Source organism: Triturus cristatus, chromosome 7 (assembly GCF_964204655.1).
Source record: "Triturus cristatus chromosome 7, aTriCri1.1, whole genome shotgun sequence".
NCBI lineage: Eukaryota > Metazoa > Chordata > Amphibia > Caudata > Salamandridae > Triturus > Triturus cristatus.
In genome coordinates, this window is record NC_140590.1 from 1,204,959,588 (window position 1) to 1,204,974,887 (window position 15,300).

The 15,300-nt window shown below is 44.2% G+C and overlaps 1 protein-coding gene across 1 annotated transcript in view; it reads right to left on the reverse strand.

Moving 5' to 3' along the window:
• The window catches only part of LOC146811604 (extracellular calcium-sensing receptor-like), a 267,064-nt gene that overhangs the window by 108,389 nt on the left and 143,375 nt on the right, over window positions 1-15,300 (reverse strand). The gene's annotated exons all lie outside the window — the stretch shown is intronic.

Below are 15,300 nucleotides of genomic sequence, written 5' to 3' on the forward strand. Positions count from 1 at the left end.
ATCACCTGTTTAGATGATAGCCAGATGAAGAGACCTCACATTTCACTGTGCCCCTGTGTTGGCTGCTTGAACACAGCCACAATGCTGCATGATGTGAGAAAGATCACTTTATACAAAGTCTGTATCTGTACATCAGCCTGAGAAGGACTTTTGAAAGAGAACTGAGCCAATTCGGTATGACGTTTGAAAAAGTGAGTCCACATCCTTTGTCCAAAAGACTCTCCATAAAGGTTGGATCCATGCCAGTTCCAAGTGACAAGGAATGGAATGCTCAGCAGAGTACTCACAGAGCAGTTGTGTAATCTGCTCTGCTGTCTGCTTGACAGCAAGTCTTTCTGACCTGAGATGACATCAGCTGAAGTCTGCACTTTCAGATGGATAATCTGTGTGGTGCCAAGAAGACTGCCTGCTTGCTAAAATAAGAAAGGTGCGTGCAGGCCTTGCCGGAGGAGAAAGCCTAGAGTGTTCCCGATGTGTGGAGCAGCTGGAGAAACCAGACACTGACATAGAATAAAAAATGACTGACCCATAATTTAAAAACTATTCCAAGATTGAAGGTCATGCATGCATAAGTATTTGACACATGGTTGCATGCCACCGTCAACACAAATTGACAAATCAAATGCCTTGGAAATTAACAGTCAAGTCCGATTTTGGTTTTTCCAATACCTGTTATTAGTAGAAACATACAAAACAGAATCAAATCTCATTCACACTCTACAATTAACTTAATCTCCAATCTATAACCCAGAGATTGTTTGTATGCAACTAACCGTTAACTGGAAAGCCTGATTGGTGATTGCTGCTTTCGCACACAGTGATGTAAACATAAAATAGCCTCTTCCCCTATCAGCAGTTGCTATGAACTCATGGTGGATTAGAAAGTAAAGAAATGCATCTACTGGGTGTGATCATGCGACAACTTCCTGCAACAGCTTATCTGCACACACGCTAAAAGACACAGTTCAGGTAGAAGGCTCCTATTTTTTTCAAGCCAAACATTTCTTGAATTTAACTTACCTCCATCTAAAACATTGCCCCATTCAATGCAAGTCAATGAGGAAAATAAAATATCTTGTTTCAAAATGTTGGCAAGTATGTATTTACCACAGAGAGAAAGACAGGCATTCACCGTCACCATATGTAGCTGTACTGCAGTGGGGTTGTTAGAAATGGGGTCTCAAGTTGGCAGATGTATGCACTTTTTCCAATTAGGGACTACCACTCTAGTCAGAGTAAGTCATATACACAACCTAAACTAACCTGTGCTTACCCTTTGGTAGCTTGGTACAGAGAAGCCAGGCTTAACTTAAGAAGCAATGCGTAAAGTATGGGTGCACTCTTTAATTACAGTAAGTCAATGAAGACACCACAAAAAGACTCCACACCATTTTAGAAAAACAGAGACTGTGTATCTGATTAAAACAAGTAGAACTTGGGATATTAATTTTTAAATGTTAAATGTGAAAAAAGTGCTTACAAGTCTTTAGCGATTAAAAGGTTAGTTGAGGGTGCGTGGGACCAGTGAAATCCAAAGTTTAGGCAGACCCCGCTCGACAGCAGACCGGCTACAGGACACAGTCAGGTCTCGCAGAAAAAGTACCTTGGATGGAGCAAAGCGTCGATGTCAAGGGCCCCAGACAAGGAGTTGAGGCAACACTGCGTTGTCGTTTATCCGTGGATGGAGGCAAGCGTCTTCCTCGATCCATGGATGGAGGCAAGCTTCAGCGCCAATCCGCACCATCGATGGAAGCTTCATCTAGGAACCCCAGTACAATGCAGGTACTCTATCATCATCAAATTGTGCTGTCCATCGGCGTAGAGCTGCGCTGGCTGTAGAGCTGCTGTCATCAAGCAGCCACTGCTTTGGGCGATGCGTTGGTTCTGATCAGTGCAAAACCGCTGCTACGTAGGTGTAGAAAAGATGCAGAAACTACCTTCTGAGGCCCAATACTGGAGGAGGTACCTCAGGTAAGGGTAGGACTCACAGATTGCTGAGTCCAGCAGCACCAGAAGAGTTGAAGGAAGTCTTTTGAGACCCAGAGACTTCTGAAAACAGGAGGCAATACAGCATGCCCTTCGAGAAATTTGGGTTTGAGGATGTAGAGAGCAGGGCTAGTCCCTCTCACTCAAACGGCAATGAGCAGCAGGCAGCCGGCCAACACAGCAGAGCAAGTTGCAAAGTGGTAGTCCTTCCAACAGCATAGCAATCACCAGGACAACACAGCACAGCAAGTAGCAAAGTGACAGTCACTCTTGCACCACAGCAGCTCTCTTCCAGGCAAAATGTCCTTGGTTCCAGTATAGTTCTGATTTGGTAGTCTCAGGGGTCCAGTATGTACACACAACTGGGCCTTTGAAGTGGGGGAGACATCAAAGAGGCCTTTGAAGATCACAAGTTTCCTGCCTTTCTTGTCCTTGTTCCAGACACACTACAGAGGCAAGCCAATGTTACCTTGTTTTTGAGTACAGAGCATATGCACTTTAGCACTGGGTAGTAGTGGTAAAGTGCCAAGAATCCTAAAGCCACCAAAAATGAGGTCAGAAAAAAGGGTGTACAAAGGCAACATGTTTGGGGGTGACACTGCAGAAAGGACTATTTCCAACAGGGGTGTTTTGCTTTCTAAAGGGGGTCTGACACCTAGGCACTTAGGTCACAGATGCAAGTGAATCAGAGCCCTCCATATGACTACAGCTCATGCAGCACCACAATAGCAGACTGGTTTATTTACATTCTGTAAAATAAGAAATGTGGTGGAAGGATCACTCTGAATGGGTCACAGCCAGTGGCATAACGCAGGTCCTTGCAGCCAATGTGGCATGGGGATATATACATCCTGCATCTTGGGGTTGGTGGTGGTGGTGTGATATCTGCAGGTGTCAGGGCCTTATCATCCTGAATGTTGTGTTCCCTCGGTGCCTCTTCTGTCTCCCTCTCAGCAGTCTGTGGTGCAGGTTCACCTGTGGATACAGAATTTCAATTTACTGACGTGCCTGGCGGCACTTGTGTTCCATTAAATTACATGTTTGCCATTGAAACTGACAGTCCCCCGCTTGCTTATTTACTGATGTGGGTCACATGCACTTGGGTTCATTGGAATAACTGGTATGCTATGTGTTAATTAGGACTAAATCGCCCAGGATGCATTGCTGGTTGTTAGCAAATCATGGACCGGAGTGGGATTCATACTTGCTTATTGGGGATTGGGGATTGGCGGGGGGCACAGCATGCTGTGCATGCTTCTTACCTTGTCTGTTGTTTCCTCTGGCTGAGCTGTCTGCGTCTCTGATGCCAAGGATACTCTCCGGCTGGAGGGTGGACTCCACCATTTCCTCCAGGGGTGTTGGTACTGGCGCAGTGAATGTTCCGCCACCTGTCTGATTGGCTTGCTTGAGCCAGCCACCCTCTCCTTGACACGTTTGCGGAGGTCATACCAGCGCTTCTTGAGTTTGTCAATGGAGCACTGGGTGACACCAATTGCATTAAGTTTTTGCCTTTATTACGAGCCATATCTTCTGTTTCTGCGATTCCTGAACATGCAATGAGTTCTTGGCAAACAACTGGTCGTGGTCCTTTACCACCTCCTCAATTAGGACCTCCAACTCCTCTGAGAATTTGTGTTTCCTATTCCTCTGTGCCTGCTCCTTTCCCTTCTCCTGTGTGTCCATGCTTGTTTTTGGTGTCTGCTTGGGGATTACTGTGCAGCTCCTGGGTCTGTGCTCCTGCTCCCTGCCTCTCCCACAGCTTCAGGCTCAGTGAAACAGCATGTGTCAGGCCACTTTCTGGTTGTGAGGTCATCAGGCTGCACCCGATTAGTGAATTCGCTAATTTGCGATTTTTTAAAATTGCGATTTCGCTAATACTGATTCGGTAATGCGGATTTGGTATTTTTTTTTGCAATTATTACCAAATCACAAACTTTTAGCGATTTTTTATCAACATCGGATTTTGTGAGTTCTTAATAGCGATTCGGTAAAAATCGCTATTAAGAACTCGCTATTTGGTTTTTACCTACATATGGCCCTAAGTGATTTGCTAAGAATCACAGGACTCAAACCTGGCCACCTTAGCCGTTAAGCCACACCTGTTCATAGAATACGTAATGGTGCATAAAATGGGGACTCACATATCAATACAATCTATTGGGCCCTCATCATTAAGCACATGAAAACCACAGGAAGCTTGTAAAACCACTAGAATACTAATATGTTGTCTAATTCAAGGACTACCTTTGCTAAATTAAATCATGGGTTGGGTGTTAATCACTTATTTGCCCCCTCTAATAAACATCTCACACTGAGGTTTCAGGAATCGTTATTATTACGTGTGGACTCTATAGATATCTATAGAATTGGGTAAATCCTCTTATTCAAGTAGACATACCCACCGAAATAATAATTCACTGTGCATTTAAAAGGACTGTATTTAAAGATTGAAATGATTGCCATATAATGAAGCTTGTACATTTTTACTTAAACCCACCAGACATTTTAGTGCGTGAAAACCCCATATCAGTCAAATCGTACTGCAGTTCAAGTTAACTAATTGGTGTTTAATGATCTAACTTTAAGGGAAGATAATTAATTCAACAAAAGCAGACAGGCTGTGTGAGTGTGTTCATTTTTAAGGTCCTATTCAAGATGAACTTAAAGAAAAGAAAATACATCTTCAAAAATGAGCTAGGTGGAGGTGAGCACAGTGTTTGGACAAAATATTGAATATAAAATATGGTGATAGTGAATTTCTAAGGTTTTTAATTTAATTTCCTAACTATAATGTCCCTGTAACCTTTGTTTTTTAGTGAATTTCTAAATTTTTTAAAATTCGAATTCCTAACAAAATTGTCCCTGTAACCTTTAGTTTTTTAAGTGAATTTGAAAGGTTTTTTCTCTTGTATTTGTTAAATATAATGTTGCTCTTACCATTGTTCTTTTTTACTGAATTGATATGATTTTCTGAATTTTGTATGCAAACTAAAACTTCTCTATAACTTTTGTTGTTAATTGTATATCAGTATACTTTTTTTCTTTAATATCTAGTTGTAAGTTGTAAGTGATGAGAGTTCGTATGTGGGAAGATTCATTTGAGTTAGTGTCTGACTATCTGTGAGCATTTCAGTGCATCTCTGAATAGTACCATCTCCGTTTGAATGCATGTATAATTGATTACATATGTGTAAATGGATTTTTAATATGATATTTTATTTAGTAATGAATATGGTTTAAATAAATAGTGTATTCTATGTTGTGCATAGTCAATTTTATTTTATTTTTTAAATTAGGAGTAGTGTATTTATGGCGACCCCTCACGTATGGTGTGCGACTCTGATGTACTGTATATATTCATTCTACATATATGTGTAATAAATTGAAATATGTCAATTTTACTATAATGAGTAGTAATATACTAAACATGAACCTGTGCTGATAAGTGCAATTCATGTCTATTGTGATTTCCATTGATTTGAAGATGTCGCAACAGTCCCCCGCACTGTTGCCGCTCCTATTTCCGGAGTTGCGTAGGGGGCTTGACTCCAATGGAGTATGGGTGGTAATATTACATATATATGGATACTTTTATGGATTACTTTTATGTTAGAGGTTTACTAATATAGTTGAGAAAACATCTTAATATTAATTAAAAGAAATTTTAATGGTTGTTTTGGTAGATTTTAGGGAGTCGCAGCACTGTCGAGCACCATTGTAGCACCTATTTCCGGCTTCATGCATGGTCAACCGTCTTTTTAACATTAGTAAATCCTTTAATAAAACAGTTTTTAAAAATACTTTACTTAAAGAGGTATAGTTATAGTCAAACGATATAGTGTTATTTTTAAGATAATTTAGCAGAAATAACATTTTAATATGTTTTATGGATTCGTGTATGTATGTATGTCAGTCAGAAATAAAATGATTTCACAGATTAAACAGCTTTCCATCACCAAGGAAGACAAAGCCCACCACTTTTATTCTTTATTTTGGTGTGGCTGTACCTGTTCTCACTTATCCTGAGAACTTTCATTTTGAAATCTTTCTGGTGTTTTCTCAGCTTTTTATTATTGATAATGGCAAGTGCTTCAGAGATGGAAGAGCATGAGGAAGAGAATCTAGATGAGGAAATTAAAGAATCTGCGAAGAAGAAGAAGGAAAGCATTGTATGGGAATTTTGAGAAGGTGAAAAAAAGGTAAACGCTAGGAAAGTTACAAGTGAGAAAGTGCTGTCACAGGGGTCAGAATGCAACTATTTGTGCGGAACATTATTGATGTATAAACATCTCAGCACAATACACAGCATCCAGCTTGCTAGGTCTGAGATATGAAGATTGAGAAAGCAGGAAGGGGGACAAGCTGGACCATCTACAGCACCCGGAGAAGTTCTCAATGTGTTGGATACCATGAACAATCAACATTGTTAATTTTTCTTCTTTAAAAGCACACCATTTGTTATGTGCCTTGTTGTTTTATTTTTTTATGAAAAATGTAAAAAAAAAACACTGTGGGAAAGTGGGTTTCTGTTGCAGTAACCCCCACTCACTTTTTGCCAGATTTCTAATGCACTTTGACTTGATGTGCCCTGGGTACCTGCCAATCAGGTTCCCAGGGCCTGCGTACTTTTCCACATCTGTACCTTTGTACCCACAATTGGCACCTCTCTGGCCACATGTAAATCTTTTGTAAAAGGCAACATGGGTAGCAAGGGCACTGCAAGCAGGGAAGGCCATGCCTGCAACCCACTGCTCATGGTATAGGTATGACACCCCTCTAGCTGGGGGCACTATACCGCTGGTGAGGGTACAGTTGCATTAGCACTGTACTCCTACAGTGTCTAAGTCCACTCTTAGACATTGTGGGGCAGATTTACAAGCCCCTAGCACCACTTTTACTTCACTTTTCCCATATTACAAGTGACGCAAAAGTGGCGTAAGGGGCTTGCAAATCTGCCCCTGTAAGGGCAGTAAAGTGATAAAGCGTATATGGTCTGGGAGTTTGTCATTACAAACTCCACAACACCATAATGGCTTTACTGAATTCTGGGGAGTTTAGAAGCAAACTTCTCAGCATAATAAATCCACACTGATGCCAGTGTGGGATTTATTATACAATGCACTCAGAGGGTATCTTGGAGATGTTCCCTGAATAACAACCAGCGTCTGGTGGGTACCCTGACTGGTAAATACCATCCTGCCGCTACGAGACAAGTTTCTGAACCCCTGGAATGGGAGCCATCCTTCCTTGAGCCCAGAAACAAAGCCTTTCCTGGGCAGAGGTATTCACACCTCCCCCAGGTCAGGAAGAGCCATCTGTGGCAGGGGAGCTTCAAAAGCTTTGCCGCCTTTGCAGCACAACCCCCAGCCTCTCCTGCTATTGGGAGCAGGCCCCCTTTCTGGCTCACCCCCTTTTCGGTTGGAAGACAGGCGGGAAAAATTAGAACAGCCCAGAAGGTGTGCCCACCTCAGCCAATCCCACCCCTCAGGTAAGAGAGGCGAGGTGAAAACACTCTTGCAGATGGTTGGCACTATCTAATCAGGATTAGGGATTGTGCCTACTCCTCTATGTGGGGTGAGCACACCAAAGGTGTAGTCACCCTTAAGGTCATAAGCCCATTGGCTACTAACCAGACACCCCTAAAGGCCCCCTAAATACAGTATTCTGGGGCAGCCCTGAACCCAGAAGGCAGATTCCCGCAACCTACAAAGAAGAAGGACGAAAGAAGACACACAGCATAGGAGACTGCAGAGAAGAACTGACTACCGGCCAGTCTGCAGAGCTCCTGTGCCAAAACTCACCTTGTAATGCCGCCAGGGACCTTCAGAACCCCTGGGAGTACTTACTGCCTTCATCAAAGACTGGATGTCCTCGGAACAGCAGCTGTGTTCAAAAGAAACTCTAAAGACAGACTCTGAGCCTGCTGAAGACAAAGAAACCCGATGCCTGGAACCACCACTGCACCCGTCGCCTACGGCCTGAGTCCCAGTGGCCCACTGGTCCCAGTGAGGTCCCCCAGCGCACTAGAGGTTGAGTCCACCATGGGTTGACCCCTCCAGGGCTTGTTGACACCACCTGCAGCCGTTACACAGAGACCTCCCAACCATGAGTACCCTGGTAAGGTGAAATCCGACCTCAAAAGGCACCCATGCATCCAGCCACCCTCAGCCCTGGAGAAGAAGACCTGAGGTGCACCTATGTCCCCGAGCCTTCTAACTTAATTACCCAGCTGTTGGTTCCTCCCGGAAGACTGCGTGGACCGAGCTTGCAGCTAAAACCAAAACCAGCATTCTCCATAGGATTGCTTTGGGCTCCCAACCCCTCCTAAGCATTCTGCACCCGGCCGCCTCTTCGCCGCTGGTGGTGTGGTCTTAGTGCTGACCTGAGACCCCCTTTGCCCTGATGTTAACCCTAGGAGTTTGGCGCCAAAGACCGAGTGGCCTGCCCATGAGCAGCCCCCAACCAAGGTGCCCCCAAGCCCTATTGGCTAACATTGGCATCCTGCACTCAGCACCCGGCCACCCTAGTGCCCACTGGTGGGGCAAATTGAGTGCCTACCTGGACCTTGGCATACCACCCCTAGTACACAAAGTAATCTAAAGTATCTCAAATGTAATTTAAAAGTATTTACTGTATGATACAGACTACATTTAAAAGTGGGACAAACCTATAAGAATTGTAATTCCAAGCACAACTGTATTTCCTTGAAATGTCTTGCACTTGAAAGTATATTTTACCCACCTGTGTCAAATCCATCAAGTACATTTGTTTTATAGTTACCTAATTGGCCCGGATTCTGTCTGTGTGTGTGTGTGTGTATCTGTCCCTGATTGAGTGAATACAAAAAATACTGAACACACCCTCTGGATAAGCCTAACTGCTCACCCACACTACAGCAAAGAGAGCTGTTGGTACTTTCCTAATTTAGCCTCTGCTATACTTCTTGGACTCTCTGGACTCTGTGCACACTATACCTTGCTTTGGCATAGTATGAACAGAGCCAGCTTCCTACAAACGCCCCAAATAATTCAAAATGTTAAAAAAAATTAAAAAAAATTCAATTTTGTTTTTTTAAATCCTTCTTCTCAAAGCCACCTTTTCTGGTTAAAGAAAGGAAAACTGTATGTTATATGCATGTTTGTAATAGTGTCAATATGTCTTGCTGCATGTTTTGATGTGTAAGTTAGTGTATATGTAATTGACTGTGCATGTAACTAATTCTATTTGTGATGTGTTTGTGTGTAAGTTGTGTGACTGTATGACAGAGTGTATCAATCGGTGTATAACAGAGTGACTGACTGTGACAGTTGAAACATTTCTGAGTATTAGAGTGCATAAATGCCTGTATAGAAATGCAAATGTGTATTGACTGTTTGTATAGGTGAATAAGTGGCTGTGTCATTACTTCTGTAACTGAGTTAGAAGGACATAAGTAAGTACCTTTATTAATAAATTGCATATTAGTGTATGTATGAGTAAATGCCAGGGTTTGTGCATAGATGCGTGACTGAGTAAGTGAATGTGAGAGCTGTTGCTCTATATGTCAGTGAATGGATGCGATAGTAGTTGTATGTGTTTGCCTGGTGTACGAGGAACTACACTTGTGATGGACTGGCTATGTGATTGAGAGTATAAATTAATAAGTGGATGTATAGGTAACTGTATGGGTGATTATGTGAGTGGATGTTAATGGCTGTATTGGTGAGTAAGTGGTTGTCTGTCTGAGTGAAGTGCTATGTGAATGATTGTGTGGGTGAGTGAGTGGTTATGTAAATGTGTTGTATTGGTGAGTCACTGAGTGTTGGAGTAGGGGTTTCCTTAAATGAGTTTTAGGCATGAGTAGTTGCACTGTATAGTATGTGTGAATGCCTGTGTGAGTGAGTGAGTGGATGTGATAGAACTGGTATGGAAATGAAAATGGGCATGTTGGTGGTTATGTGGGTGTCTCAGTAAATGTGTGATTGGTTGTATACATGAGTGAGTGGCTCTGTTGAGAGGGTGTATGGGTAAGTAGGTGTGTGAGTGGTTGTATAGGTGAAAAAGTAGATGTGTAAGTAGCTGTATGGCTATATGCATTGCTGTTTGTGTGAGTGACTGTTTGCCTGAATGGGAGTGTACTTTATGGCCTAGCTACTGCCTGCAGTAGGGATGAATTATATGTGGAAGAAGAGCAGGTTAAGGCTAATAAAGGTATTTTACATACCAAGGCAACCAGAAGTAGAACTGCATACACAGCTCAAATGTACCAGGTTTGTGACATGTTAAAAGGGCTGCTTCTCTGGAAGGGTGCATTGGTGGTGTCAGTTTCTTTTAGTAGATAAGCGAATTGGTGTCTGAGTCCCTATGTGGGGGTGTATTACATATGTAACTAAGTTTCTTGGTACATCACTGCCTGTCTTTCTTACTGCAAGGATCCGTAAATGTATATGTAATGGGCAACATGGATTTCCTCCAACATCTGTTAGTTACAATAGGGTTATTTAACTTAGTGTGCAATCACCTATATTTAGATGCTTGTGAAACTGTCTCAGTGGCTGTATTAGTGGCTCTCCACTTTTTTATGTGCATGTATGAGATCGACATCAGGGTGAAAGGTTGGATGTATAACTCAGCATATGAATCTGAAAGTGTTAATGTAGCTCACTGAAACTTCCAACTATATGTGTTAGCTTTTATGTGCATTGCCGCAAGCTCAATACCCTAGCTACAGGCTACAGTAGGGGTGAGTTTTATGTAGTAGAACAGAAAGTTGAGACTTGTCAAGGGGATTTAAACGTGAAGTCTGCCTAGCAGAATAACTGGATGCACAGTTTCAAGTACAGTAGGCCAGAGGCATGTTTTTTTTTCAAATATTTTTGTTGCAGTCCAGCGATCAATAGTGGTACTCCTGACTCATAATTCCAGGGCTACAACATTTGGAATAGGGGTCGTCAGGATAATAGATCACAATGTTTTAGCAACAGGATGCAGTGACAATATCAATGGCCCCCGCAGGGGAAGCAGGTCTTAAAAACAATAAGTAATGAACCGTAAACAATCAAACATTGTTATGTTATGTTATTGGGGTTGCTTATATAGCGCACGGCTACTCCAGGGAGTGTCCCGGCGCTTTCTGACCCCAAACTGAGAAAGAAGATGGAAGAAAACACAAACATAACAAGTTACTGCTTGTAAAGCCAAGTTTTCAGGGCCTTTCTAAAGGCAAGCAGATTAGAAGTATGGCACAGATCCACAGGCAAGGAGTTCCATAGTTTTGGGGCAAGATGTGTAAAGGAACGACCACCTATCCTGACCCTTCTAATGGGAGGAACCGTTGCCAGGCCAAGACATTCAGATCGGAGAGATCTGGTGGGTTTATAGAAAAGAAGCCGTTTCTGAATGTACGAGGCCCCAACCAAATGCAGTGCCTTGTGGGCTAAAGTGAGAGCCTTGAAAGTAATCCGCTTCTTAACTGGGAGCCAATGAAGGGAAGAAAGCAGCTCTGAAGCCCGAGCTTGTCGAGGTAGGCCAAAGATCGCCCTTGCTGCGGAGTTTTGAACTACCTGAAGTTGGTGCAGGAGGTAGTCCGGTAAACCCAGGTAGAGGACATTTGAGTAATCAATCCTGGAGCAAATCAAAGCCTGTACCGTCAGCTTCCTGTGGACTAAAGGGAGCAGAGGAAGAAATTTTCACAGCATTTTTAACAGACCAAAACAGGTGCTGGAGAGACCTGTGATCTGTGTTTTCAGCGAAAGGGTGTTGTCGATTTTGATCCCCAAGTTTTTTGCAACCACAGAGGAAGAGGAAGGGGGTGACATACACACCGGCCACCATTCCTGCAACGGTGGATCTGCTTGACAGCCGAAGAAAAGCACCTCAGATTTATCAGGGTTGCATTTGAGGCTGCTTCGCTGAAACCAGTCGAAAACAGCCCCCAGGCAACCACGGATGCTCTCCCCGTCAAACTCCATGCCCTTCTTGCAGGTGAAGAGAAGCTGGGTGTCGTCAGCGTATGATATGATCTGGGCACCCATGGACTCCGCAAGTACCGCCAGTGGAGTCATGAAGATGTTAAAAAGGGTCGGGCTCAGCACCGACCCTTGTGGGACTCCAACATCCATAGGCGGCACCTCTGCGGAGTACGGCGGGGCCCAGACCACTTGTCGACGACCCGCTAGGTAAGATCTCAACCAGCTCAACACCGTTCCACGGAGACCAATCTCGTGAAGTCTTCTCAAGAGGGCCTCATGCGGGACGGTGTCGAAGGCCGCCGACAGATCCAACATCACCAGCATAGCTCTTCCCCCTGCGTCGAGAACTTCCTTAATGGCTTCGTTTACTTCCAAAAGAGCGGTCTCGGTGCTCAAATTGGAGCGGAAGCCAGATTGGGTAGAGTGGAGTAACCCCTGATCTTCCAAGAAGGAAGAAAGCACAGAGTGGACGTGCTTCTCGACGATCTTAGCCAGACTGGGCAGGAGAGATATGGGCCTATAGTTCGCGTGTATCTCTGGATCAAGGCCTGGTTTTTTTAGAAGGGGAACAACCATTGCCTTCTTCCATGCTGGCGGAACCATGCCACTGGACAGGGATGAATTCAAGACAGTGTAGATCAGGGAATTAAGAATCTTGGCATTCCTAGCTAGAAAACTCGCCGGACAGGGGTCAAGCGGAGAGCCTGATTTAATTCTGAGTAGGAGATCCAAAGAAGTAGATTCCGATAAAGGTGGGAACTCCGATAGAGTGGGGCACGTATCAGATGGAAAAGACAACAGATTTGAATCAATCATAGGTACATTGGGGACAGCCAGAGGAAAGGATTCTTGGATGAGTTTGATTTTCATATTAAAAAAGATGGCCAGCTCCTTTACCCAAGGTTCAGAGAACTTATGCTGGACTGAACTCGATTTAGGAGAAACAAACTCTTTGACAATGGAAAAAATTTCTTTACACGAGTTTGACGCAGCTTCAATTCTGTTGGTGAAATAATTATTTTTGGCCTCTAGGATAGCCGCATGATAAGATTTGATAGATGCTTTGTAAGCGGACTTAGCTTCCTGATCGTACTGTTTCCGCCAGAGTCTTTCAGCTAACTTACAGTTTCGCCTAGCAAGAGTCAGTGATTTAGAGAACCAAGGAGCCGAGCTACGCTTAATGGATGAGCGAGGCGTAGAAAGAGGAGCAAGATCATCAAGCCTATCCGTAAGCCATTTCTGAAAAGTTTCAAGGTCTCTTTCGAGATGGCCGGATAGGATACAAGGATGTTCTTGATACGCTTGAACAAGGCTCTCCTGAGTAATTTTATGAAAGGGTCTACTGGGGTGCCTAAGTTGGTCAGAGTTAGTACAAGAGATTTTGCTTCTACCTTGAATTAGAAAGCTGAGCAGGGAGTGGTCAGACCACAAAACAGGAGTGGGACGGGACATAATGAGGGGAATGGTGGAGAACACTTGGTCAAGAGTGTGACCCTTATCATGAGTTGCACTAAAGATGTAGGGAGTTAGACCAAGGGGAGCAGTGATGTCCGTGATTTTAATAGCTTCACTGTCCGACTCGACATCCATGTGAATGTTAAAATCCCCAAGCATTATGCAGTGTTCCACCTTCAGGCATAGAGTGGAAATAGCTGATTGAAGCTCATCGAAGAAGGAACCACGCAGACCAGGAGGTCTATAAACTAGGAACCCTGAGAATGATTGGTGTGGGGAAAGTGTAATAGAGAAGGCGAGGGATTCGCAGCCAGAGATCGGTGAGGAAGGAATGATTGCACAAGCAAAGGATCTTTGAACTGCAAGAGCCACACCCCCACCTTTACCCAGTGCCCTATCCTGTCTATAGACTATATAGTCGGGAGGAATGGCTGCCGCAATATCAGGGTTAGAAGACTCATTGAGCCAGGTTTCTGTAAGCATTAGACAAAGTGGTTTCTCAATGGTCAATAGCTCAAAAATGTCCAGAGCGTGTCTATGCAAAGAACGGGTATTTAACAGTAAACACTTAAAATTATTTACGGGGAGTAAGTGGGGTCCCTCAGAAACCCGGTAGATGTTAGGGTACCATCCACAACCAGGACAGCGACATTTACCTTTGTAACGGCCTGGAAAGACAGGCCGACAGGACGTAATATTCAAGTTATAGGATAATAAATCCGTTGCGGAGTAGGTAAGCCTATGGCCAGAGTCTGCCGCCGCGCCGGTCGCTGCCGTGACGCGGACGGGCGCAGACGGGCAGGACTCTGGCACGACTCCGGCACAGATCCGGCGCGTCCGCTGCTCGCGTCCGCTGCGCAGAGACATCCCTGCCCGTTTTTATGACGCTGCCAATCGCGTCACGAACCACAACCCGACCCAAGATGGCCGCCAAAACCGGTGCTCTGCTCTCGGCGTCAACACTCGGCCGAGAGCAGGACCGGAGCAAGAGGGGAGGGGGTGAAAGGGATCTGAAGCGCTACTGAGCGCAGGGGGACACAGCACATCAAATACTGCTCAGATGTAGCCACAGTGAAAAATACACAATTCGATTTTTAAAAACAGCTAAAATAGCTAAAATAAAGTGGAAAGGCAAGAGACCTCCCGGCTTCCGCCTCAGGAGGGGGAAAAGTGCGTTTGCAGTCAGAATTGAGAGATCTCATTAGTTCCTGATCAGCTATCTATGATATGTGGGTGTTCCCATCGTTACTCCGCAATGCCAGGTGTGCCCATGACATTATGTGAAGGTGCCATTTCTAAGGAAAGGAGCATGTCGGTGAGAGAGCAGGAGGTCTATACCATGTTCGTGCATCACAGGAGGCAGCAGGAGGCATAAGCTTCTTGTGGATATTCAATGTTTGTCTCCAGATGTGATAGCATCTGGGAGGGTATGTTCTGGGGCAGTCATTCAAGCCAGGTATGAAAGTATCAGGTGTGAATAAAGCAGTGGACATCGGGCTAGCTACGACTGAGTGATCATTGTAGTGCCCATCGAGCCAGTCCTAACAAATGCAGAGGAGCTGATTGTCATTCAAGGGGGTCGTTCATCTGGTATGGCTTCCACTGTGAGTAAGAAGGTTTCCCAGCACTCACTATCTGTCCGGGAATCACCTCTCATGCTAAGCAACCTGAGTGTGTGTGTTTCAGCCCTAGTCCAAGTCAGCAAGTCATGCACCCATCGCTGTGTATCTGGGGTTGCAGAAGACTTTCATGCTATGGCTTTGCTGTGCTTAAATAATACAAAAGCCAGATCTATAAATTGGTGTATATGTTTTTTGCCCTTTGCTCTGGGACAAAACTCCAGTAGGCAAGATTTAGGAGTGGAAGTGAGAGTGTGCATCGCCATGTCAGCAACCAGCTCAGTTATCTT